Here is a 25,820-nt window from a genome sequence, read left to right on the forward strand (position 1 = left end):
CGTGCTCGGAAAATATATACATATACCAGCCATATAGTCTATGATTCTGCTATATTATAATATAAATATATAGTACACATTAGGTGTAAATTTTCACGTACATTTTTATATAAGAAATGTTTATAATATATTTTGCTAAATAGTTTTTCTAACATGTACAGTTATATTTTTTTGATGTGACCGATTATAGCTTATTAAATAGCACGACAGACAAGCTATTTAAACCGGTAACTAATAATTAAAATACCTGTCTTTGAATCCCATATAAACCCTACTGTTTTTTTACATCTATCGCGTGTAGGAGATAAGAATTTTTAATTATTATTATTATAAAACTATATTTCCGGTCCTATTTTTTTCTAATCTCACTAATGAATTTTATGTATGCATAGTGACATCAATTGATTTTTTGCTGTAATTAATAAAAAAAATCAGTGAATCACTGACTGTCATATTGTAACAAAAAATCACAATAAACAAATATATGTTTTAGGTCTAATGTGATAAATAATTTTGCAGTTATATTTTTTAACTAAAAAGATTAACAGCTTAACGCCCGTAGACTCGTATACGAGTCTTGAAAGAACATTGTTTAGTGGCCGTGAACTCAGACTTGAGTCTTACGTCATGCATTTTTTTTAATAAAAAAATACTGAGATACTATCAAGTTTGCCTATATATTATAATGAGAGATACTGTCTCTACATATTATCAAATAAAAAAATAAATTATATTTTACTTTAATTTGTTTCGCAATTTTTATGAAAAGTTCGAATATAATTATTTATTTATAATATAAAAAAGAATATATAATGTTACACTCCTCAAACGGAAATAAATTTCAGGGTCAAACTGTTTGCCTAGATAAACATAAAATCAATCCAATCAAAAGAAATCGAAACATCCGCGGTTAATAGTACATCAATTAACAAAGTTTTGTATATTATAACAAAATTTAAAATTAAAAACGTTACGGTATATGTAGATAAATTAGATAACATAGCAATCAAATATCCTCCAAAAAATTGCATCGATTAGCTTACGAACATTTTTACCGGGTGTATGTTATTTTGATATTTCCTCACCATTTGGAAAGCCTCAATGATTCAGATTAAGGAACCAAGTAATAAAAACTACAATTCAGATAAATTATCGCCGTATTAGATTATTGTAAAATAATTGAAAAATAATAATATTGAGGAATAAAATTATGAACGAATAAATATGTGTTAATTCCTGATATTTTGTTTTAATTGAAAATGTTTGCTATGGTTACCAGCTATTTATAATTTAATAATATGTATGTTTAAATGCTTTTATAATTTTTTGTATAAACGATTTATAAAAAATGTCCATTTATAATAAAATATAATTTGCACTCACCGAATTTTTCGGCGTCCATTTTCTACGTACAACTGTCACAAAACACATTTATTTTTATAATAACACTTATAAACTACACTATATCACTATTTATATTTATTTTTATTATTTACACTTTTTTTATTTAATATTTTTTATACGTATAAAAACATTCTTCGAAATGAAGAAGAATTTCACAACTGCTGCACATATATGCAGAACAAACACGATATTTTCTTCTCACATATTTCACCCACTTTTTATTTTTATTAGCTGATGATTTTTTAGCTTATCTGAAAGCCTTTCTGATGGATTGACAGCACGGGCATGCCAAAATGTGGTTAAAACCGGTGAATACCTTTAACTTTACTTAAAAGAAAATCTTTAAATTTAATTTTGCTACTACGATTCGAAATTTAATAGACACTGAACGAATAAAACAATGCGCGTTGAAATAAATGAAAAAACTACATTTCTTTGTTCATTCCATTGTTTTTTGAAATATTATTGAACGGCGCGATCAACAAATTTAATTTAAATATATATATAATACATTGAGGCTTATATATTGTATGGCCGGTCGTTCTGGTGTTTTTCCTGGTATGAAAATGAGACACCATTTTAAAATCTCTTTTCTTATCTGTTTTCCAAATATAGATAAGCGTTGCATTTTTTCTGCCATGTTTCATCTGTAGGGGCCTTATTTTATTTTTTTAGGGATTTTAGCAGACCTCCATTTTACCGGATTTTTCTACAAAGTCCCATTTTTCGCTAATATAAAAATTGTCAGCATAAACACAGTGCCACTTGTCCAGATATAAGTTAAGTACATTTATCACCGTATTTAATAATTTTTCTGCATTTCCGGTGTATAATTTAAAATTACAAATATAATCGGCATCTGATTCGCAATCATTCTATTCAACATTCCATATTTGGTTGAGGACTGAATATTCGAAAAATGAATCTACCTAACCATGAAATCATTCTCTCCTCCAAGAAAAGGTTTTGCTTTGGCTTTTAAATATTAGCAAATTTACCTAAAAATTGGTTTCACTTTCGCCAGACTATCTGTACTATTTGAAATTGTTGCATTATTACCAAAATGCAAAAAAGTTTAAATTTGTCTAAATTTATTTCTTAATATAGTTTTTCGAAATATTAGCATCTTGATTTGGGAGTTCGTTGAGCAATAATTATTTAAATATCTCTTATGAACTTTACCCATTATAATAAGTAAACTAAACCACCTTTTCAGTTCACTTACTATCACATAATTTCATTGTGCGGTTTTTTTTTGTATTTGTGAGAGGTTTTCCGATGACATAAATTTCTTTTTGAATAAATAATTATTCTCTTTCGTATTTAAACTCGAATTGTAGATGAATTTATCAAAAAGAGCTGTTACTAACTACATTACATTTTTTTAAATTCTAACAATATAATCATAAAAATCTTCCTTAATTATTTAAAAAACCAGGTTTTAGTTCACCGACAGACAAATTCTATGGAAAGCTCCCATATATTTTTGAAATCTTCTTCTTATCTAATTAATAATGTAGTTCTTAGATTACCAAAGCAAAGATTAGGCCGAAGAGAGTACTTAAAAAAATTGTAAACAATTTTTTGCCATTCAAATACTTCCGATTTATATTAAAAGCTCCCAAAAAAGCATGCATATTTTCAAACATCTGGCACGGATTAACGGTATAAAATAAATGTAGCAGTTGAAAAATATTTAAAAATATTCAAAAAAATTAATTTTAAACAAAAAAAGACTATGAAAGTTCTCGAGAAAGCAACAAATTTATTGTGAAACGAGATTTCTCGATTTGACATTTTTTTCAACAAATTATCGAGAAATAATTTTCTTAAATAAACACTTATTACACACAACATCGTTACTTCAAATGTAATAGTAACTATAACATTAGGATAAAAACTTTTTATGTTTTATGTTAACTTAAAATGAGCATGTAATATGTATGTCTTTTATAATCAAGCATACTATTTTACAATATCAATAACTAGATTAGCGTGTAATGAATTATTAATTGATGTAACTCATCTTTAAGTTACTACATTATATCAAAACAACATAGTGTATATTTATTTATTTTAACAGTAACTGCTTGTAATTTTAATACACAATATAAAATTCTCTAAAATTTTATACAACACACGAAAGGTTTTCTTATACTATACCGTGTTAATGGCGAAAGCATATTACACGAAAATAGAATTGTTCAAACAAAGGACCAAACACCGAGCGAGCTTGATACAATTTTAAAGGCGCAGGTCAAAGGATTATAGTGTTTTAAGCAAATTGGCTTATCTTGAACGCGTTCTCAAAAATGCAGATTGCTCCGGGGCGAATCTCACTCATGGGCGTCATGGATTACATTTACACAAATATCGACAAATTATTTTATTATTATTGTATATCATATGAGTAAAAATATTTTATTTAATATTTATTAGAATATTTCTAGCCTACATCATATAGGATGGGAGTTAGGAAAAAAAATGCAATGGGAAGTGAAGATGGGGTGAGAATTTTTATCAGGATACTATTATATAGTATATTAATAGTTAAAAATGTTTTATTTGAAAAACGTCGATAAACAATTTAATGCAATATATTTTTAATATATAAAAATAAGCTTAGCGCGTCGGTGCGCCGCCACTGGCTCAAATATCTAAGTACATTTTGAGGAAGTGTATCAGAATGTCAAAGACAAAGATTCGACTGATCAAAGGCTAGCTTGATTTGAGAGGGACGTCAAGAACGGTTTAGGTATATTTGCTTTTAACGTTCTTAGGATTTTACCTCAACCTAACGGTCTACTATAAAAGGAACTAATAATCATCTCGAAAGAAATTGTTTACCAACATGCTAAAGTATCTGTAACCACTGCCTTTCGATCGGATTAACTGGAGTGATACTTCAAAGAATGCGGAATATTGTTAATTAAAAAGTTTTATCATACAGACCGCACTCCGTCTTTACCTTTATTATCAAATATGGTTACTATCCTTAAAATTTTATGTTTAGGGTTTGTTTGTATATGTTATATTATATTATATTATATAATGGATAAAAGCACAAGATTTGACAGGCTCACCGTTTATAAATCTAACGAAACCGGAGCATTTGCATAACTAGAAACAACTAAGCTCTCATTGCGTCTATGCAAATTTAAGGTCCACGTTGTTACCTGGAACTAAGCCATAGAACTTGAATCACACGCGTTTCCTTTGGGAGCTTGTGTACACATATTAACAAAACGTATATTATATTATAATATGACTAATATTTCACATTCACAAATGTGTTATACTCGGTAAGAATAAAAATAAAGTAGATTTCCAAAAAAAAACATATTTAGTAGTAGTTTTCATTTCAAACAATACAAAGTAAATAATAATTATGATCTTTACTAAGAAGTCACACATATATTTCCTAAATAGTTTATATCTACAAATTGAGTTACATAAAATTGCATAATCAATATTACTATAAACAGTGCTTCGGCAAGCAACTGAAATCATGAGGCAAATAAATATTTAATACCTAAAAGACATGGGTTTGAATTCCATATAGACCATAGTGTTTTTTTAATTTCGTGCCTGGGAGATTTAAATTAGTGATCACTATATAATTATAACTGCAATCGATCATCACAGGTTAAGTATTCCTAGAAATTAAGTATTCAGAATAAAATCAAGCTCGATTGTGTAGTAGAAATAGTTTATAATAGATTACACTGATCTAAAAATTTGATTCTAGTCTGGTGTCTCACTAGTTATTAGTTGTTGATTGTTTTCACCATGTTTTAACGTAGTGGGCTACAAGATAATAGATATGTAATTGCTTTATTTGTGAGAAAAACCGAAATTTCATTTATATTTTTTTAAAGATATTATTCACAAATTAGCATTATATTTTTAATAAAAAAAAAATGTTTTTTCTTATACTGATATGCTTTGAAATCATTAAATTAAAACACTCACAAAATTATGGAATCTACGTAAATTAATTCGTTTCATATAAAAATGATTAATATAAAATACATTTATTTTTTATTAATTAAATTTATTATAAAATAATTGCATTTATTGAATTATTATAACAAAGTCAATAGCTCAATGAAATATTTTTTTTTTGTTGAACTTTAACTAGGAACAACCTATTCAATGACACTTGCTTTCGCCTCGTGTTGAGGATTTAGCGAAAATGTAACATTGCGTTGTCATTGAATAGATTCATGACTATTCAATGACAACGCAATACTCGCGTGGTGCTTCTTCACGAGTTCATTGGCAGCTCCTGTTCATGAGAAAACCCGTCAACGCAATAAGGTCACAGTTTTCTCCAAACGAAATATAGGATTCTCTTGCTAACTCCCTTGAGGCGACTCACGGTGTCGAAATGATTTTTACAAAAATCTCTGAGGTAACTTCGAAGCAATGTTGAAACAGTAATTTAAAGTTTAATATGATCTGCTAATCTATGAGCTAGAGTGAAGGAGTGATGTTTGGAGGAAGAAACTTGATATTAATGAACTCGAATACCTCCAGTAAGTCATCCTCAGGATCTGGCGAATGAGCAGGAGCACTATCCATAACCAACCAATCAAGACTTGATTTGTAAATTATATTTAAAAAAGTAATTCGGCACTGCAAGAAAAAATATCGACTGTCGAAAAGAATCATCAGCTCATTTAGAAAAAAGTAACGCAATACGTATTGCTCGTATTTCAAGACATTGCTTGCTTATCAAGGCAATTTTTTTTTAAATTTCGTTTTGCAAATTTCTCGTAAATCAATTTATTTACTATGAATAAGATTTATTTTTATGCTCAATACGCCTGCGGAACTACTACCTAAATTTTATTATATATTATTACACAGCTGGCTGTTGACAATTACATGATGTAGTTGTTATGGTGGTAAAAGAGTAATAATAGCGCAGAAAGCCGCAACAGAAACATATAGAACGCAGAAATTTATAAATAAGTATGCGGATAGTAACAAATGCCCAAACACAGACAGGGCATTTGAAGGAAGAGGTTTATCATTCATACTTTACTGATTGTGTTAATTTCCGTTTTCAGTGACTTAGTAGGCGTTCTCTATTGAAATTGTATTAACAAAGACTCTAATAATGAAGAAAACGAGTCACATGCAAGAGAGAGCGCGGGCGTAGAGCTTTCATTAAATCGAAACACGTTTTGAGAATTTAATTATAATTTTTTTGTTATAAAGCCTCCCGCGGTAATAAATGGCAATGAGTTTGCTTTGTGCGGATGCTTAGTAAATGGTCCACTGAGCATTGGATGGACGTTATAATTAAGAAATATCATATGAAAAAAATGAAAGAGGCTTCTGTTTCCGAAAGCGGGTGCTTCTTCAATTTTTTATAATAAAATCTAGAATTCTAGACGAACCAACCGAGATATATTGGTATGTCAACATACGCACCGCGGTGTATACATAGCATGTAATAAATTTAATTTGATTGTCAAGATAACAATGAAATATAAACATTCGAGTTTGCAAGAAGTTTGTTTTATGTACTAGCCAGAACTTTCTCGCGGGAACTTTATTATGTTGTACTGCGTGCTATTTAAAGTGTTATCAAAACAGTCTATAAGGATAAGTATTTTATATTCGGTGCCTAAATTATCATGTTTTAAACTTTTTTAAAACACAACAGTTGTTTTTTATGATATTTTATTGCATTTTCCATACTAAAATAAACAAAATATGATTTACATATAATAATAATAATAACCAGCTGATCAAAATCGGACTCGGGCAAAGACGTGTAAACATTATTAGTATATGTCGTATACTATTATTATCAGACATTATATACTAACTAGATAAAATTTAGTGACATGCTGATGAAATCGTAAAAGTGTAGCAAAACTTTATAAGTACTTGATACTTTTAGTTTATAGATTAATCCAATACTTTTATAAGTGGTATAAAGTCGATATATTTTCTTTAGTTTGGGAAAATTCTGGTTTATTTATATGTGCACGTTTCGAAGAACCTGCGTGGGTTTAATCAGATTTATATATTGCGCGCTCATATTAAAAATTTAAGTCAACATATCAAATGTGCTTTGTGGATCGTTTTACTATTTTAACACCTTTCTCTTGTTCTTTGTTAGCAATAAATTTACCCCGTATTCCACATCGATCAGCGAGATTGATGACGCAATAAAGAAAACAAATATTTAATATGGAAACCCGATAAAGACATTCAACGTAAATTGACTATGTATAAAAAAAACTTACCGCTTTCACACAGGCGCCATATCATAGTAGAAAGCCGCACAAATCTGAAATTATAAATAAAATACATATATAACTACTGTGACAGTATGACGAGAAGATCTACGCATAAACACGCGCACGCACACACCTACACACGGCGAATTCCTTGCGAATATTATTTATCTTAATAATTATCCTCGTTTCAAAAGTTTTCCGGGCGGTACGGGAAAATTCTCGCTTTCGTCAGGGGCAAAAGGCATGTTTGCTTTGGAAGTTCACACGACGCAACTTCCAAGTTGATCTTTTAACAACGCTTTAAATATAAATAACGCATATTATACAGCGCTCTCCAGAAGTGGTACAGATTAAACTTTCTAACGCTAAAAGCGAACGCTGTATAATAAAAAATATATACAATACATTACAGATAGAAAGTTATATTGGCAAAGCTGATTAAAATAACACAAAAAAATCAGCTTTTACTTTTAACGAATCTTATTAAGGTGTTATATAATAAGCTCTAAATAAATCATAAATTAATAATGATCAAAAACAAAACAGAAATAAATTCATAACAATAAAAGCCGTTAAAAATACTATGAAAACGTTGCTTTTTAATAAATCAAAACGTATTTTACACATTATAAAAAACTTATTCAACTCCCAACGTTCTTTGAAACTTCGCAACGCGTCGATTAGAATTAATGCAGAGCTGTTTTTCATTATATTTTTATAATATGCTTTTATAAAACAGATTTTTCTTTAAGCGTGACATTTCAATGGAAATGGTTTGTAATGAACTTTCTTTCAACTTATAGTACTTTTAATCTATAATGTTTTTTTGTGGTGTTACAATCATTGATATATGTATATGCTAGATCTAAGAGACCTTGTGAAAGTTATCACGATTAACTTTATATTTTATTTTTAATATATTTAAATGATTTTTATTTATTAAAATATTGTTTTTCTAAATAATTCGATCATATTTATCAGAAAATTCATTAATTTAATTTACTACGTTTAGGTTAAAACATAAAGCGTATTTTAAACTTACATATAATTGACTTCTAATCTTTACAGTAAATAATATTAACATCTTGCCATGGTAATAATTCGTCTAACAGATTTATGAATTGTAATATTAACTGTATACTTATATACTCTAATAAAAAATATACTACTATAATTTTAGTCTAATAAAGTTTCCATAAATTATATTATTCGGGTACATATTATCCGTTCTTTAAATATATATTTTTAATAAAAGCAATCAAAAGAGCGTTTTAAAGTAATGTGTAAATGTACTTGAAGCATATAAAATGGAACTTTTGGTTATATTAAAAGCAAACAAACCTAGATCAGTTAAGTGGACTGAATTAAAAAACCTACTTGTTGACTATTATAATAAAAAAATAGAGGTATCTTTGAAGATTGGTGCAAAACCAAATAGGTTCTTAAGAGTTTTTTTTAAATAAGTCTTAATAGATAATGCTCCTCGTCCGAATAAAAGCATAATAAAAACAAACAACAGTCTTATGATTCAATTTTTTCAACTATCTAATATAACAAGTATAATTCAACCCATGGACCAAGGCTGTATGTAATCAATGAAACAGCCTTCTCAAAACTCTTATTAAATAAGATTACAGCTTGTTAAATTTCTGGAAAAAATGACTACATTGGATGCTATTAGAGTCTCCAATTCGAGTAATCGAGTGCTCGATACTCGAGTATTTTTGTCTATTTTTCAAGTACTTGATAATCGAGTATTTTGAAAATTACTCGATTAATACTCGAAATTAAAAAATTTTGAAATATTTCAGAAACAAAAATAACCTTAACTCGGTCCGGTAAAGGTTAACGTCTTGCTTTTATTTGGCGTTTATGCCCGAAGTCCCGAGTTAGAGCGGTTACTATCAGGTATAATTTTTTCATAGTTCCATAGTTGCATAGTTCCGGTCGTCGGCTATGTTAGTGGGTACGACGGAGAAATTTATTTTGTGTTTTCTGTTCGACAGTCCCGACTTATCTAATTTATGGCAATGAACAATATGAAATATCAACAAAAAAATTTTTAGGTTTTATGACTATGCAGTTGTAGCGTAAAGTGTTGTAAATTGTTTATACTGATCCCTCAGCTTAAAATATAAATCAAAACAATTGTGTGTTTTAAAGGCATTTAAAGTAAAGTCAGTTCTTTGCGAACCGTTTAGCTCTAGAGTGAAAGGGATTCACCCAAATACCTCTTCGAAGGATATAGATTTAAATTCTTCGCAATAATCAGAAGGAGTAGAATATTGTATATCGTTAAGAAAAAAAATCTATTCAAGAAGAATTACAAAATGCTATTTTGTCAATAGTCGAAGGAAATAAGAGAAAAGCAGAGAAGGGAATGAAAGAAGAGAACATAAAAAGAGAGTTCAAAAATTTTATATCTATAAAAAGCGAACAGATATAAATTAGAAGCCTTATTCAACGCGTTAATGACAATAAGACCAACATCAACAGCAACGGAAAGGGTTTTTTCCATAACGGGAATAATAAAACCAAAGGTTAGCAGTAATATTAAATTCGAGACACTTTTTGCATTATTGTTTTTAAAAAGTATGTTCGTGAAGTTAAAATAATTGTAAAAATTAACATACTAAGTATTTTATTTATTTATTTATATGTGCACGAATTTGAATAATAGCTATTTTGGTACATTTAGTAAATACTCGAAAGTACTCGAGTACTCGAGTATTTTAAAATTTTATTATTCGATACTCGAGTAGTTGATGGTTCGAGTAATTGGAGACTCTAGATGCTATACATGATATAGCATAGTATTTATATAAATTAAAGCCAGTAACCCTTGCTTGACCGTAAAGAAAGATTATTTCTAATGTGGAAATATATTTATTGGATTATAAAGAGACTGAAGCAAGTTGTATATTTAGATTATGCAGAATAATGAAAAATTTTAAATGATTTAAAAGTAATTTAAATGTTTTAAATTTTAGTTTTTTAAGTAATCGATTATTTTTAGTCTCTAAATTTTAAAACTGTTATTGTTTTGGTGTCATTTTTCATGAAATAATAATTCAGATGAAAATTAGCACCTCTGTTAAATTGCAGTTAAGTCAGCGTATCTCGTTGGTTTTTCTTTCAGTGGTGATATCAATTTGTATGAGTCGATATCAAGGAGAGGCTACACCCCATTTTGGCAGGACCCCAGGGTATTTCCGCTGCTATGCTTGCGGATTGGCAGCGTCTCGTATTGCCCAGACGATAGAATATGCCGCTTTGGTGTCAAAGGGTCCTTCAAGCGTCGGCTCAACGGCACGTTTCAGATCAGAGGTCAGCAGCTCATGCATCTTGCCTCACAGTTTGCTTAAGCTCTGGATGGTTGTATCAGTATATAGGGTCTGATCTGGGGCGCAGCCCCGGCGGGGATTTATCTGCCATATCCGATTATTATTCTGCTATTGCTACTTTTGAGTAAACCAATATGTCTTGTGGTTTGCATAAATAACTCACACATGCAAATCAGTTTTATTGTATTCGCTGAGGAATGTGCACTTGTTAAGTTAATGTAATATTTTTAATTATATTAAGTTCTATTTGTCTTTCCTTTTAATGTCGATTTGTCAAATGTATTATATAATATAACGTGGTATGCAATTACGTAAGTTCTACAAATTTTATTTTATCTTACCGACGTACCTATGAGACGCCACACCCCCAATGGCATCTATTTTTATCCATTTAAACCAACGCCATTTAAAATTGCCAGGCAATCTATTCCCATGTCGCACCTCTAAAATTTTACGCTCTTCCCCAGTAAAGGAATTCGCATGAATTACGCACAACTCCGTCGCGATCTACATACGTCGAAAACTTAACATAAAAAAGATCGTGCCGAGAGACCGAAGATGAAAAAGTAATGCCGAGACGTTTTCACGGTGGATCTGTTGCTCTCCCGTGTTACGAATTCATTTGGCACACCGCGGGGGTTCCCGCTTGCACCGTAGACTGTGTAATAAAAATCTTACACGTTCATGGTTTAGGCTTAGAGTCGCGTCACGGGGCCCACGCAAGACGACGTGGCGCCACGTGGCAGCACGTGGTGTTTGCGACGGCCACCGCCACCTAAACGACGACCGTCCTTCTTGAATATTGCATGAGGGTAGCGTGGCGACGTCCACACGTAATACTTACCTGATCCTCTAATCACAATATATTGAAACGGACTTGACTGCCGCTTCTTTGTATCAGATTCTGTTTCGATTCAATGAACACGTCGATATAAATCGTCATTGAGATGTAATACATGTGTGGTAAAAATATACTATAATTTAACGGGAATAAAATGCTAATAATCGCTAATTATGCTTTGTACAAATAAATGCATTTTTGAAAATAGTTTGTGTGATATTTTACAAAAATTGCATTATTCGTTTAATTGTTAAGTGGCGGATTTATTTAATAAGATACGAAACGCTTTGATTAGTGAATCTTGTATTATGAATAAGTCCTCATGTTTAAAAAATATAAATATATGTATGGCAAAGGTCGGTAAAAAATGGAGGATAAGGCAAAATATTCAATCTTAAATCAATTAATTTTGTAACAGTAATTAGTGAAGTATGATTATCAAGGAACAATATCGCTCAAGTCTGTTCACAAATTTTGCATGTCTTGTGGTTAATTTTCTATGCATGGTTTTGAATTCTGTATCATATGATTATGATATAATATTTTTTCATGGTTCTAGAAACGATCGACTAATAATTCCCCCAAAATACTACCATACTACTACTAAAATGTATTTCAAATGTAAACACGGCTTCGGAACATTTTACTGAGCTTGTTTACTATTTAACCATTGTTTTGATATTCCTTGGTTATCGTAGAGAATATATTTCTCATCGCAGGTTATGCTTTTGAGAATTAAAGAGGAACATACTGCAAAACGTGTTTATCTATAAAAATAAACCTATAAGAATTTTGTAAATGTCCAAAAAGTTGTTTGTGGATTAGCTTTAACGGTGTTTCTTAATCTTTTCTCATTAATATCAGATGAAGGTCTTTTACAGAGCTTACTTTTAAGGACAATATTGCCAGTAAGAAATTTCTCGAACCAACGTTCTATAATTCTCTGGCTAACAGTCTAATCGCTAAATCCCGAATTGAAATATTTCGTGACCCTTGTCGGGTTATTTTAGTTTAAACTCATACAAAAATAATCCATAAATATTTTTTCAACACCATAATTCATAGAAAAAAAAAAAAAAAAAAAAACACCTCTAGTAAAATAAATACAAAATACAGTTATTCATTAAAAACGTCTTATTCCAATCCCTGAAATAAGAACCGCATATAATAAAATCTGTGATTAAATACGATTATACAATCAGCCATAATTAAAAATAATAAAATGGACTAAACACGATTCAATAAATAGAAAAATAGAAATTACGATCTAAAAAAAAGGAGCAAATCAACATCAATTTTACACTAAATATATAAATAAAAAGTTTTATGAAAAAATACTTATTACTATATAAACAGAGAATAATATTTTTGCCATATGCTAAAAATTATTTTGACTTTCGATAAATATTTGTATGAAAATTATGATTTTAATTATTGTATGTAATGTATTTTCCAATCGAACGATAATTATGGTTTTCATTACCATTGTTTTAACTTTGACAATCATTTACGTTATATATATGATATTATATTACACAAAGCAACATAATTATTGTGTATCAGTACAAATTAAATTTCAATCAACAAAACATACATATATAATTGCTAGAACGTTATACTGTAATATTTTTATATTTAATCTGAATTATGTCATGTTTGTTTACCATTACCTAATACGATATCATACGACCTCCAAAAATACCGATAAAATATATCAGGGTATTATATTAACGCTTGGATTCGGCGACACATCGAACACGTATTTTTTTATCGTTTCCGCTTTGCCATAATTCCATACACAATTAATAAGTCTGTGCCATGATTTAGCGACTTTCGCATGTAAAACTTTTTGTATAAATCACTTGCGTAATGATTCATGGGGGATTCAGAAATAAGGATAATTTTTACGATGGGGCGTGGCTGTGAAAACAAAGAGAAGTACACAATCACGCAGTTTCTCGCAACTTGAAATCTCTCGTGCCATATTATATTGAGAAATGTTTCACCAAACTTCATCCCATACATATTCCGTTCGAACATATACAAATATACGGAGTGTCCCATTAATACTTGTACTACTCGTTCCAATAGTGTCTGTGAAACATTTTAAATTGAAGAAAAATGCTATAGATTGCTCAAGTCTCTCTCAAAAATTGTACTATAATATTATAAGAATATCAGAACCACATAAAGTGTTTAATGAAAAAATATACTAATATTAATTTGTTAAAGTAACATTTAATGCTATGCAATATGGTAACTGTCACAACGCAAGAATATTAATATTTATTAACAAAGGGTTAATTAAAAAAAATATTCCTCATAAAAAATAATAATACAAATATTTGTTATAAAAAAAACAAATTTCCTGAGCTTACGTTATTTTATTTTGGTACAAAATACTCGAAAGATTGTTTGCATTGCTATTTACGTCTCGGGTTTGATGAGTGCCAGGAAAAAAATGTTGACTTATTAAGACTTCTTGTATATATTGTATAAAAAATGATGTTTGTATGTGAATATGGATATAAATTTTATATTAAAATTAATTAGATCATATTTTTGTACACACTACTGTGAGTTGCAGATCAGCGCTGTCCAACTTTTGTTAGTCTTCGGGACATTTATCACTCACCAAAAAATATTTTGCTATTGACAGCTTAAAAAAAGGTTACCTCGGATATTTTTTATTTACAGATGCTAGTGAGGGCTAAAAAAATCACTTCAGATATTTTTGTTTGTATACCCCATGCCTGAGTAAACGAACAAAAATGTCTGAGTTGACATTTTTTAGCTTTAAATTCACTTTGAAAACATGAATTGCTTCGCGGGCCGCAAAAATAAGTTCGCAGGCCACCATTTGGGCAGCGCTGTTGTAGATACATTAAAATACAAGCACATAAAATTATGAAAATGATCATACCGCAACTTTGCTCGTTACAATGACACCGATCGTTTAAAATTAAATTAACGGCTATAAGGGCTTGCTTCGGAAATCGTGTTTCATTCATTATGACATACAATAATTGTTATTGTTGTGCAATTGAAATTTGTCGTACTTCCTAATGTCATAGTAAACAGTACTACTGTAAAGTGAACTATAAATATATTTATTTATAGTTATCGGGTGTAATAATTATTAGAAAAAATATTAAATAATACTTTATTCTTACTATAATAACTAATTTATTTTCACTGATTTTCTATTTTTCTCAAACAAAATAAAGATAGTAATTTTTAAAAGTGAAATATATTATACTAAAATTATTGTACAATACGGTATAATTGTATTTATTATAAATCTAAAATTTGCGACACAGTGAACTCTAATGCTAGGGAGGAAGTGCACGAATAACTGAAAAATACTGATAATCTTAACCATATATTTTTATTTAGTTTTTAAATATTTAAAAACTAATTAGTCCTGCGCATGTATTTACAAATAAATAAATAAATATTCTACATTGGGTCATAAATGTATTTACAGTCACATACTTATTTTGTATATATACAAAAATGGTAGTGGCGCACGTCTAAAAAGATGTTTACCCTCTCACATAAATTGGACTAGCCTCTTGTAGCTTTCGCCAAAAGCATCTTTGTGTCTGGCGCACTCTTTGAAACCCTGAATGGCTTCGTGTCAGAGGAAAATCTAAAGCGCTGATGTTCTGATTGCGATAAGAACGCATCTACGGATTGTTGACAACCTCTTGACAACTTGAGAAAGTGTTTCAAGTATACACTAAGTCGAGAATACGATTTATTGTAGTGCAATGCATCTAACGAAAAGTCACTATTATACAAAAACATACTACAAACATCCGATTAATAAATAAGACGCTCTCTTAACCTTAATGCAATTCTGCATAATGAAAAAACTAATATTCTTTCTGATGCCAAATGACAATTGTTATCATATAAAAACAGCAGTAGAACCAAAATAGACCTTTACGGTTTACCCTAACATTTAAGCAATTTTAAAATAAATTGAAAAAACCGTAAAAAAATCAAAAGTTAGTCAATTTCTGAGTAAGAAGCTTATGCTAAATTTTGTTTAGCACATAAGAATACGTAATATGTAATTTGATGTTAATGTTTAGAATATTTAACATACTTTTTATTTTACTTTTACCAAAAAAATAGAGCTAATATGATCTTCGTTAAATAACAATTTTACTTATTAACGTTAATTTAATTTCTGGGAGAAATCAAACACACTAAGTAAAAACTTATATTATTTTCCTAAGCTTCAATAAATTATATTATCAAAAATTTGTTTATTTATGAGTCACGTGCGTGCGCTACGAGCGAAAATTAATTTTCAACCAAACCAGGTTAAAAAAAGTCAGATAAAAAACGTTCAATTTAATCAAAAGGCCGTGTCGCAGTGATAACGTTATTGTCGCTAATTACTTTGGTACGTTGCAACATTTTTCGCGTTGCGTTAAAATAACGCACACATAATCAGTACACGCCGTTTCAACAATTTATTTGATCAAATAATTATAGCGAACGTGTAGCGTGTGGCTATATTGCTGTCATAAAATAATTCATAGCACTGCAACATTACGGCCATGGGAGGCCAAAGCCGGCACGCGTGCCTCCACCTGACACCTTGATGAAAACTCTATTTTACGACATCGATTTCCGACGACGAAGACGGCAGTAATGGCATTCTTTGGATTGTTTTCATAGCGCCAAAGGTTAACGCCGAAGAAGCTTTATAATAAAGCCGAATGGAGGACTTAATCGTCGTTTAGTCGGTGTTTGAACCAAAAATTACAAGAGCTTTAATTAAAACTTCATCAACAGTGAGCGTACCACGTAGCGATTATATGCGTTGAGACGTATCAAATTCTAACTATAGACATTCTGATTACAAAATTTCGAGCATATAGCGTATCTGTTTAAGTTGAATGAATCGCTTATTATTTTATATAATAAAAGTAAATCAGACAATATTTCCTTACAAACTAACATTTGGAAGTTCTCGAAACTGATGTCAAGAAAAAGAAAGATGTCCAGCTGACCCTTGAGGAAATGCGTTGAAACAGATACCACGGTCACGCTATATATTATTCAATCGGTTCATTATTTCCTTAAACATATATATTTTATTTATTATTATTAAAGCTTAAATGCACCACATATTATTCATACAAAGTTCAGTATCAAATAGTGTAGCTTAATTTTCTGCAAAATACCAATTTTAAGTTTATTTTTACTTATGTTTTTACAAGTATGCGGGAAATAATTTCATTGTTGGCTAGAAAAGTGGTATTTTCAGCACAAGTTGTGTACATATTTTGCACATTTGGTTAATTATTTATTGTTAAAGATGCCTCTTTATGGTCACTTTGGCGATCAGTATCCAAAGGGTAGTAAACAATAGTATTAAACTCAGGGTAGGACGTATCTAGCGCGCATCTTTCTAAGCAAATAGTAGTTTTTCCGTTAGAGTACGCTCGGGATAAGGATTCCGGTTTATTATTGTGTGCGTGAACTGTGTGGCTCAAAACAATTTTGCTCAGAATATTTAATTTTTTTATTTTAAAAGAAAATATATGTTTATTTAACATACATACATCTGAGCTAAGTTGGAAATTTCAACGGACAATTAAAAATATATTATATAATCGAAGAAACCAGACATTGATGTCATTAATTAAATATTTGCAAAACTCAAAATCTTTCACTAGTCAAAAAAATAATGAAGTCTTTAGCTATTCTTCAAAAGCAAAAATAAAAAATGGGGAAAGAAATTATTCGCAGATTGTTTAATGGCTCGATGACTCTTTTAAATCATTAGAATACATTGAATAAATTAAAAAATTATCATTGGCGCAACGATAAGAATAATAACTTTTTTAAGCCTTACAGAGAATAGTGTAAAAAAACCATCAACGTACGGATTAATGGAAAAATAATTTAAATATTTTAATCCACGGGTAAGAGAACGAATAACTTACAGTGTATATTTGAAGCCTTGATATCAATTAACCCAGATATGCCCAAGAAATTTTGTTCTCTTAAAATTTCATTTATAAATAAAAAACAGTGGCACGAGTTTAGTGACCTACCCATGGGACAGTGGGCATGTCTGGGTTAAACCAATATCAACACAAAATTATTTAAAATAAATCACTGCAGAAAATTGAACTTTTGTGCCACACTGCACTTTAATGAGGAATACCAGCGTTGACGAATCAGCGACTGTCCTTAAAAGAGAAAGCGAGACAACGAAATACACGCTACATCACTTCTCCCTCTTATATACATGTACACGCACACAATAACAAACCAGCATCCTTATCCCGAGCGCAATCTACTTGTATGTAATAAATTGCCTGAGGCTATGTCTGACTTACTACTTGGATTGTCGCGAATATCAGCAGCGAAAAAATAAAACATATGATAATCTCTAGCAAGAATTATTAAATTACTCAATAGGAGGGGTGTTAAATGTTATGGTCAGTCACGCTTTACGTATTTAAGCTTTACTCTAATGAAGAAAAAAATCACATTAGGAAACAACATTATTGAGCATTGTATTATCTGTATTTACCAGGCACGTTATCTAATTGTAGTATTAAAAAATCAATATATTAATTTATATATATATACATCCTGATATTTCCCTGGATATAACCAGTTTACAGTGTTGCAAAAACCTTTTACAACAAGATCACACATTTTCTATCCAAGAGTGGGCTAAAGGTCACATGGTTGACGCGCTAACTTTGAAATAATTACAATTATTTAATAAGATTTGTGTGAGAAGGTTAAAAACATGAGGTCATACGATCAATGCAAAGTGAGTAACATAATGAAAAGCGAGAGTCAAATTTAGTTTTGCTCCTAAATTTAGAGATAATATATAAAATTAAACAACAGTGCCTAAGAATAAACGGGATTAATTATTATTAGTAAAGCACTTCTAAGAAAGGAAAATTGCGAAAGTCTTGAAGACTTCCACTCAATATTTTCTAATATATTTTTTTTCAGTATTTTAATTATTAGCACCACTATTTTCCCAGCATTGCCATACATAAACTTTGAAAATCTTACTTCAAAAAAATAGCAAGAGGCCATAAATAAAACCTCTTAAGGTTTTGTTTATAGTAAACCACACGTTTTTTATCCCTCCTGTTAATTTGACAATTATTGAGTTAGAAAATTTACATTGGCATTTTAAAAATATTTTTTTTTTTCAGTGAATATTAAAATTGAAAAAAAAAAAATTTCTAGCTTAGAGCTTAAGAGTATATACTTTTTTCAGTCGATTAAATTTAATAAATATATATTTTTTATATCCAATATAACATTTAATACCTGAGCTGTTTCACTCTAAATGTTTTTAAAATATTAATTAGCTAAAACAAATTTCTAAGCCAGCACGGCGAAACACCAAGTCGCCAAGTCAAAGTGCTCATCTTCTTAAAAGTTTAAGGCATTCGAAACTTTTTAATAACACAACCTTCACCCGTTTTAAAGTAATAAATTACCTCTGAGTCCCATGTGCGCAATGGTTTCAAATATATTCGATTAACAACGTCTATATTATTAATTTGGCTCCGTCTCACAGTTGAGAAATAGTGATCAGTCTCGTAGAGATTTTCAGTTTATAAATACAATAAAGTCTATCATTTCCGATGGGTTCCTAAATTTTTCAACTAGCTTTTACGTGCGCGCTGAAGCGTGAGTTATTTATTTTTCTGCATTTTTCATAGCGCACTCTTCTACGATCTAATTTGAAATTGATTCACTTAATCTTGTTTAAATGGAAACATATTTAATTTCGCTCTCCACTCGCCAGATGCTTGTGCCGTTGCTCCTTTGTGGATAATTTTAAATTAAACCTATAGCAACACGTCACCGCCGTGCTACGCTCGTTTAATCAAACTCAAACTCTATATGTACATAAGTAGTTCTCCGCGAACGTGTAATAACAACCTTGCTATGTTATTGTTATTGTGTTATGACTCGTTGAGAAATCACAAATATTACACGATAAGACTCATACACGTTATGTGCTAGTACATCATAAAATACACATATTACAGACTGAAATACAGGACTAAAACCCACAATAAACCGAAACGATATTTACAACATTACAAGCACGGCATGATTTGTCATGGAAAGTAATGATAGTTGACAAATGTTACTGTTTTTAATTAGGTTTGACATAAAAACATTGCTATATCGTACTCAATGTAAAATTCGAACAGCTCGTGCGATGTCTTATCCCATAAGAAGAATATTCCCCAGATTTTAAGCAAACGTCACTATCTATTATAGTTTATAAATAAACACCGTGTAACTTATTTTAATAACACATAAATATGACATTGTGTCAAAAAAATTCGCATTTTGAGACAATACTGTTAATAATTTTTCACTGCTATGGGTTGTGTGGTTCATACTTGTGTAAATAATGTTTATAGTTTTGGCCAAAACATATAATTTAGCTTAAAAACAATTAGTTTCGGTTGAACTTTATACACATTTTTAAAACCTAACCTATGGCCTGAAAGATTTGTATCAAATGCAAATCTTTCGGGCCGATATAAGCTACTTTAGAGATTAAAAGGGTATGACTTTGCAGCGAAAATATAAACCGAAAAAGCTAGTAGCTGCTGGTAAATAAATTACCATTTATATAGAAAAATGTATCATAAAAACCGCCATCAGGCGGTGGAGTTGATAAAAACAGGCCATGGAGTATTTTCTGGCGTATCAAGTTGTATTATTGTCGGCTGTGATTTCCTAGAGTAGCTGATATCTGAAGTAATTTATTTTTGTGATAATTCTGAACGGTTTTCTAATGTGTCTCGTGTCCATGCAGTGCCCTGACTTATCTCTGCTTGTCTCTTTTACTATGACTTCGTAGCGTCTCTCCTTATCTTTCTTCTAAGTCTGTCACTACGTCTCTACCATGTCTCCTCGTCTATGACATATTTTATACTGTTGATTTGAAACAGCTTTATCGATGGTGATGTTTGCGAGCCAATCGCATTGCTTTTTGGACACAATGATGAAATGTGTTTACGTCTCATAATAGAAGCGGTCCAAATGACGATCGGTATCCAAAGGATAGAAAAACAATGGTATTATGCACCAAGTAGAATGTTTTGCGCGCATCCTTTCCAAACAAAAAGCAGTAACTTTTCAGTACTTATAGGTGATGAACGTCTCGTGACAAATGTGCCATTATATGGCTCGTGCAATATTTCCAATTAATAACGCAACTACTTAGTCACGAGATCCCTCTTCTATTGTTATACTTTCGACTTTTGATTTATCTTTTGAATTATTTTAAGTGGTCGTTAGAATGACCGTTAAATTATCACATTTATGCAGGTAGCTGAAACCTTTTATAAAATTACAGTTAAGTGTTTGGCATATTGCAAAAAACTGTTATATTTTTTAAATATTTTCAAAGAATTGCAATAATACCAGAATTAATAATTATTTATATATTAGAAAATTCCATTTAACAAAGCAATTAATTAATGAAAAATAATAATTAAATATTGAATTATATTTTAATAATGATATTTGTATTGCTATTAAAATATTTTAATTAAACTAAATAATTAAAAGCGATTTAAATTTTACATATGTGAATAGCTATTAATTTTTAAATGCTATATAAATAAACATATATATTTAACATAATTATTCGAAAGCAACACTTTTTGGTTGGCACTAGGGATTCCAATCCCGGGCCAAAATTTTGATCCCGGGATTTCGGTATTGCAATTAGTCGATCCCGGGATCCCGGGACCAGTCCCGGGATAATTTTCATGTTATTTTATCGATAAAAATAATTTAAAATGAATAATACAATATTTTTTTACATCCGTTTTTTATAACGTACAATGTATAAAGTACGTATAATTTTAGTCTTGGACTTAAAATAGAAAATAATATAATACAAATAAAAAAGGGAAGGTCTTATTTATTTATTTGAGAAGATAAAAAATGAACTTTTGACAATGTATGTACATATGTACATTCATAGACACAATTAATGGAAAACATTATTTTGGAAAAAACTCACGAAGTAACATCAAAGCATCAAGCGTTTCATCATTTAGCCTTGATCTGATTTTGGTTCCTAAGCAGCCTGCAGCTGAAAAAGCACGTTCAGACTCGCAGCCTCAAAGATTCACAGATGACACGTGCAACTCGCGCAAGTTTGTATACGAAATGTAACGATTTTGTCAATAATAATTCGATTGTGCTTGATAAATCAATCAATCCAAAAAATTCGGGATTATGTTTTATAATCCCGGGACTCATCGGGTACTGAAAATCGTTCGGTATCCCGGGATCCCGGGATCCAGGATCCCGGGATTGGAATCCCTAGTTGGCACGGATTTTACAAACTTATAGAAGTTTAAACTAAATTAAAAATATGTACATATAATATATATGTTAAAAAAATTATTAGTAGCCACAATCAATACATGCACAAATTTTTTGTGGAATAGTATTTCCAGTAAATAGGGCAGGATTTTGCTTAATTTCTCTCAAACTTTTAACGATTTGCATGTAATTTATGTTACAAATTTTAATAAAAACTACATATTTTACATTTAAAATTTACGTTTTAAATGGAACTGAATAGAAATTTTATTTATGAAAAACTATAACAATAACAATCGTTGCAAGCGAAAAATATGTTTAATTTCAACATATTATTTAGTGACTTGAAAAGCGTATGTTCAGGATTAACGTTAACATGTGTATGTAAATAAATACGAACAAACTAAACGATCATATCGCTAAGGATAAATAAATAACTACAGAGCTTCTAAGAAAACATAAATAACATATACATGCGAATATAATTGTAAATAAATAAGTAACATATTATATTGATAATATTGAATCTTACAACAAATATATTATTTCAATTATTAAGAGCACTGGTTTAATAATTGAATTTGTAATATATGTTACAACATTAAATAATCACAAGCAATATTAGCTTAATGGTTAGAATAAAAAAATTAAATGTATGCTAAAAATCAGGAAGACGCAAGTGACTACTCCTCAATTATTTTTTACTGCGCAAAATCGTATCAGTTAAAATTAAAGAATAAATTTGACGTTCCGTTATATAATATAATCTTATTCGTAAATTTAAAAGAATGATCTCAGAGTTTTTTAATAATTAATTTGAAACGTGCCGTCTATTTTTTAAAACTTTTTTTAAGGCACAGCGCTCTCGAAAAAAGACGGATTAAAACAAGTTAATCATTTATGAAAATCACATCGTTGACAGTTACACAAGAAAACTTTAATAAATGCTATTCTTGACAGACTTGCGTACTTACAACCCTTAAAAGGGCCGTAAAAGTCGCGCTACGTATTTTATTGCTCCTGCGGCGGCAGTTAGAGCTCACCTGAGCTTACCTTTTAATCAAATACTAACGATAATACCCATTCGAATCGGTCGGATATAGGACAAGACGGCAAACGACCAAAGATCATTAAATTTTCAGCATTGTTCGCACGTTCCGATACCGGTAAATCCCTATATAATACAGTATATCTTTTCAGTAATAAATACGCTTGTTTTCGACTCTAATTCATTTAATTGTGACAATCTAATAAAATATACTCCTAACAAACATTTTTAATAAATAGCTAAAGCATATTCAATCAAATATTTAAATTTTAAATAATGAAAATCAAAACTCCAAAGGCTTTCGGGAAAAACGAATTGATTAAATGGTTTCATACAAAAATCTAGATTGATTCGATTATATTTTTGCTGTAAGTTTATCGCATAAATTTAATGTTATTTAATTTAATAATGTCTTAAAAGATGAGATAAATATTAATTTAAAAAATGATTAAGAAAAATTATGTGGAAATTTATGTATTTATATATACCAGGACAGTCCAACCTTTTTGTAGTTTTTATAAAAAATCATCACAATCTACCAATACATTCACAAATATATATTGTTTATTAAGCATTTTAATTATTTAAAAAAACATGTAATATAATATAAAAAAATGATAAAGAAAACAAAAAATTTAAATATAGTAAATACTAATATTATACATTAGATAAAATTTTAATAATAGTTATAGTAATTTGTATTTTAGTTATCTATTCGTTAACTAACTGTGTAAAAAATTGTTACATACTATTTTTATTGGTTTTCCACTGTTATAATTTTGATATAATAATGTTTTTGTGCGATTTTATCGGTTTGGGATGCTATACATTAAATGTATCGAAGCATTAGGTGAGGACATCTATTAGTAAAATATTTTTTGCTTGGTATGAAGTATTAATAAGAATAAGTATTAATTATATAACAGAGCAAAGAAACACATAAAAGTGCAGGTTTTATTACATAACTGTTTTAATCTATGTTTTACTTTACGACAAAAAGGATTCAATCATTTTAATTTTTTGATAAAGATAAAGATTAAGATAGTGTATTTTTCTGCATTTTAAATATATATACTATATATATATATTTAAAATGCAGAAAAATACACGTGCTATAAAATGATAGAGTGTAATTTAAGGTTATATAATATTATATAAAAGATTTTAGTATATAATTAATTAAGTGTTAAAATATTTACATTACTACTTTTTTTCTATAAAAATATAATTGCAAAGATCATATGTCATTTATTATCTACATTGAAAAATATCTAATTTAAAATAATTAGCTACGTAAAAATCTGAAAATGAGGCAAAAAATTAAAACAGAAAAAATGAATACTAATGGCCAGAAGGCTCTGTTCAGAGACGATAATATGTATAATCCATTGCCGAAATAATTCATAAAATCAAGTATAGTTATTTTTTCTGCAATATATAATAGTAAGTTAATAATAATTTATATTTTTAATTAAAAAAATATTAGTTTGTTACAAAATATCCATAAAAAATCATGAAATAAAAGTATTTACAATTAGTAATATAACCTTAATTTTTTTAAGATAAAATTTATTGTATTGCAACATACACGTGTAGCATAAAAAACAGCGATTTTTACTTGTTCACATATCGTAAACCATTATTGCTACAAAAACAATTCAATAAATAAAAAAGTTAATTTTGCCTTAAATTGATCATTTATTGTAAACAGTTAAAAAGAGCTTTTATTGAGCTTTGCCTGAACTCTTCCAGTTTATTTATAAATTTTAATTTGTATGAATATGTATAATTGTTACTTTAATAATTAGTTTTAGTATAAAGTGTGGCATTAATATCAGAAGTAATTACATATTTCACCTAATAATATAAATTCATAAGTTATACACACATACATACATTTAAACAGAGTAAGTCTGACTCAATTTAATTATTAGTTTCAACGTCTGTAGATGATTGCATATTTTGCAGAGCACAGACCACGTTCATGAATAGTCTTTGCTATTATGGTAATAACTCCTAATTGTTTTTTATGCGGTTTACCTTGCCTAATACTATACATACATAATCTTAGTGCTGGTATATCTAAAAAAGTATTTAAATCAATGTGTTCATGCTAATTCGAATAAATATACCAATTTATAAATTAAAATTATTCCAATCCTTACAAGAAGGGCACAATAAGACTGAAATATAAAAGCCATATTTTAATAATAAACTATACTGTATTTGCGTTAACACAGTCAGTTCAAGAGCTATCCATAAAGCACATGATACGGATATATGTACGTTCGATATACTAATCATTACTTCTGTTTATATTTTGAACAAATTTATAAAAATTTAAATCATTATTATATTTTTTATATTTATCAATCAATCGGAATAATGTTAAGTATATTAAACGTATATCCGTATCGTGTACTAGGGGGCGTAAACGCAAACTTGCCATTTCTTTATCAATTATGAATAATCGTGAAATGGATAGCTCTCGAACTGAATGTGTTAATGCAAATAGAGTATAGTGCCAAAACTTACAAACAATATATGTT

At 29.4% G+C, this 25,820-nt stretch overlaps 1 protein-coding gene across 2 annotated transcripts in view; it reads right to left on the reverse strand.

Moving 5' to 3' along the window:
* Nucleotides 1-25,820, reverse strand: part of kek3 (leucine-rich repeat, immunoglobulin-like domain-containing kekkon 3 protein) — a 216,922-nt gene that overhangs the window by 131,616 nt on the left and 59,486 nt on the right. For both annotated transcript variants that reach the window (XM_088201741.1, XM_088201739.1), the window contains exon 3: nt 7,671-7,714. The gene's annotated coding sequence lies outside the window, so the exon portion shown is untranslated. The remainder of the gene's footprint in view (nt 1-7,670; nt 7,715-25,820) is intronic.

Source organism: Plectrocnemia conspersa, unplaced genomic scaffold (assembly GCF_051122295.1).
Source record: "Plectrocnemia conspersa isolate PC_06_02 unplaced genomic scaffold, ASM5112229v1 ptg000013l, whole genome shotgun sequence".
Lineage (NCBI taxonomy): Eukaryota > Metazoa > Arthropoda > Insecta > Trichoptera > Polycentropodidae > Plectrocnemia > Plectrocnemia conspersa.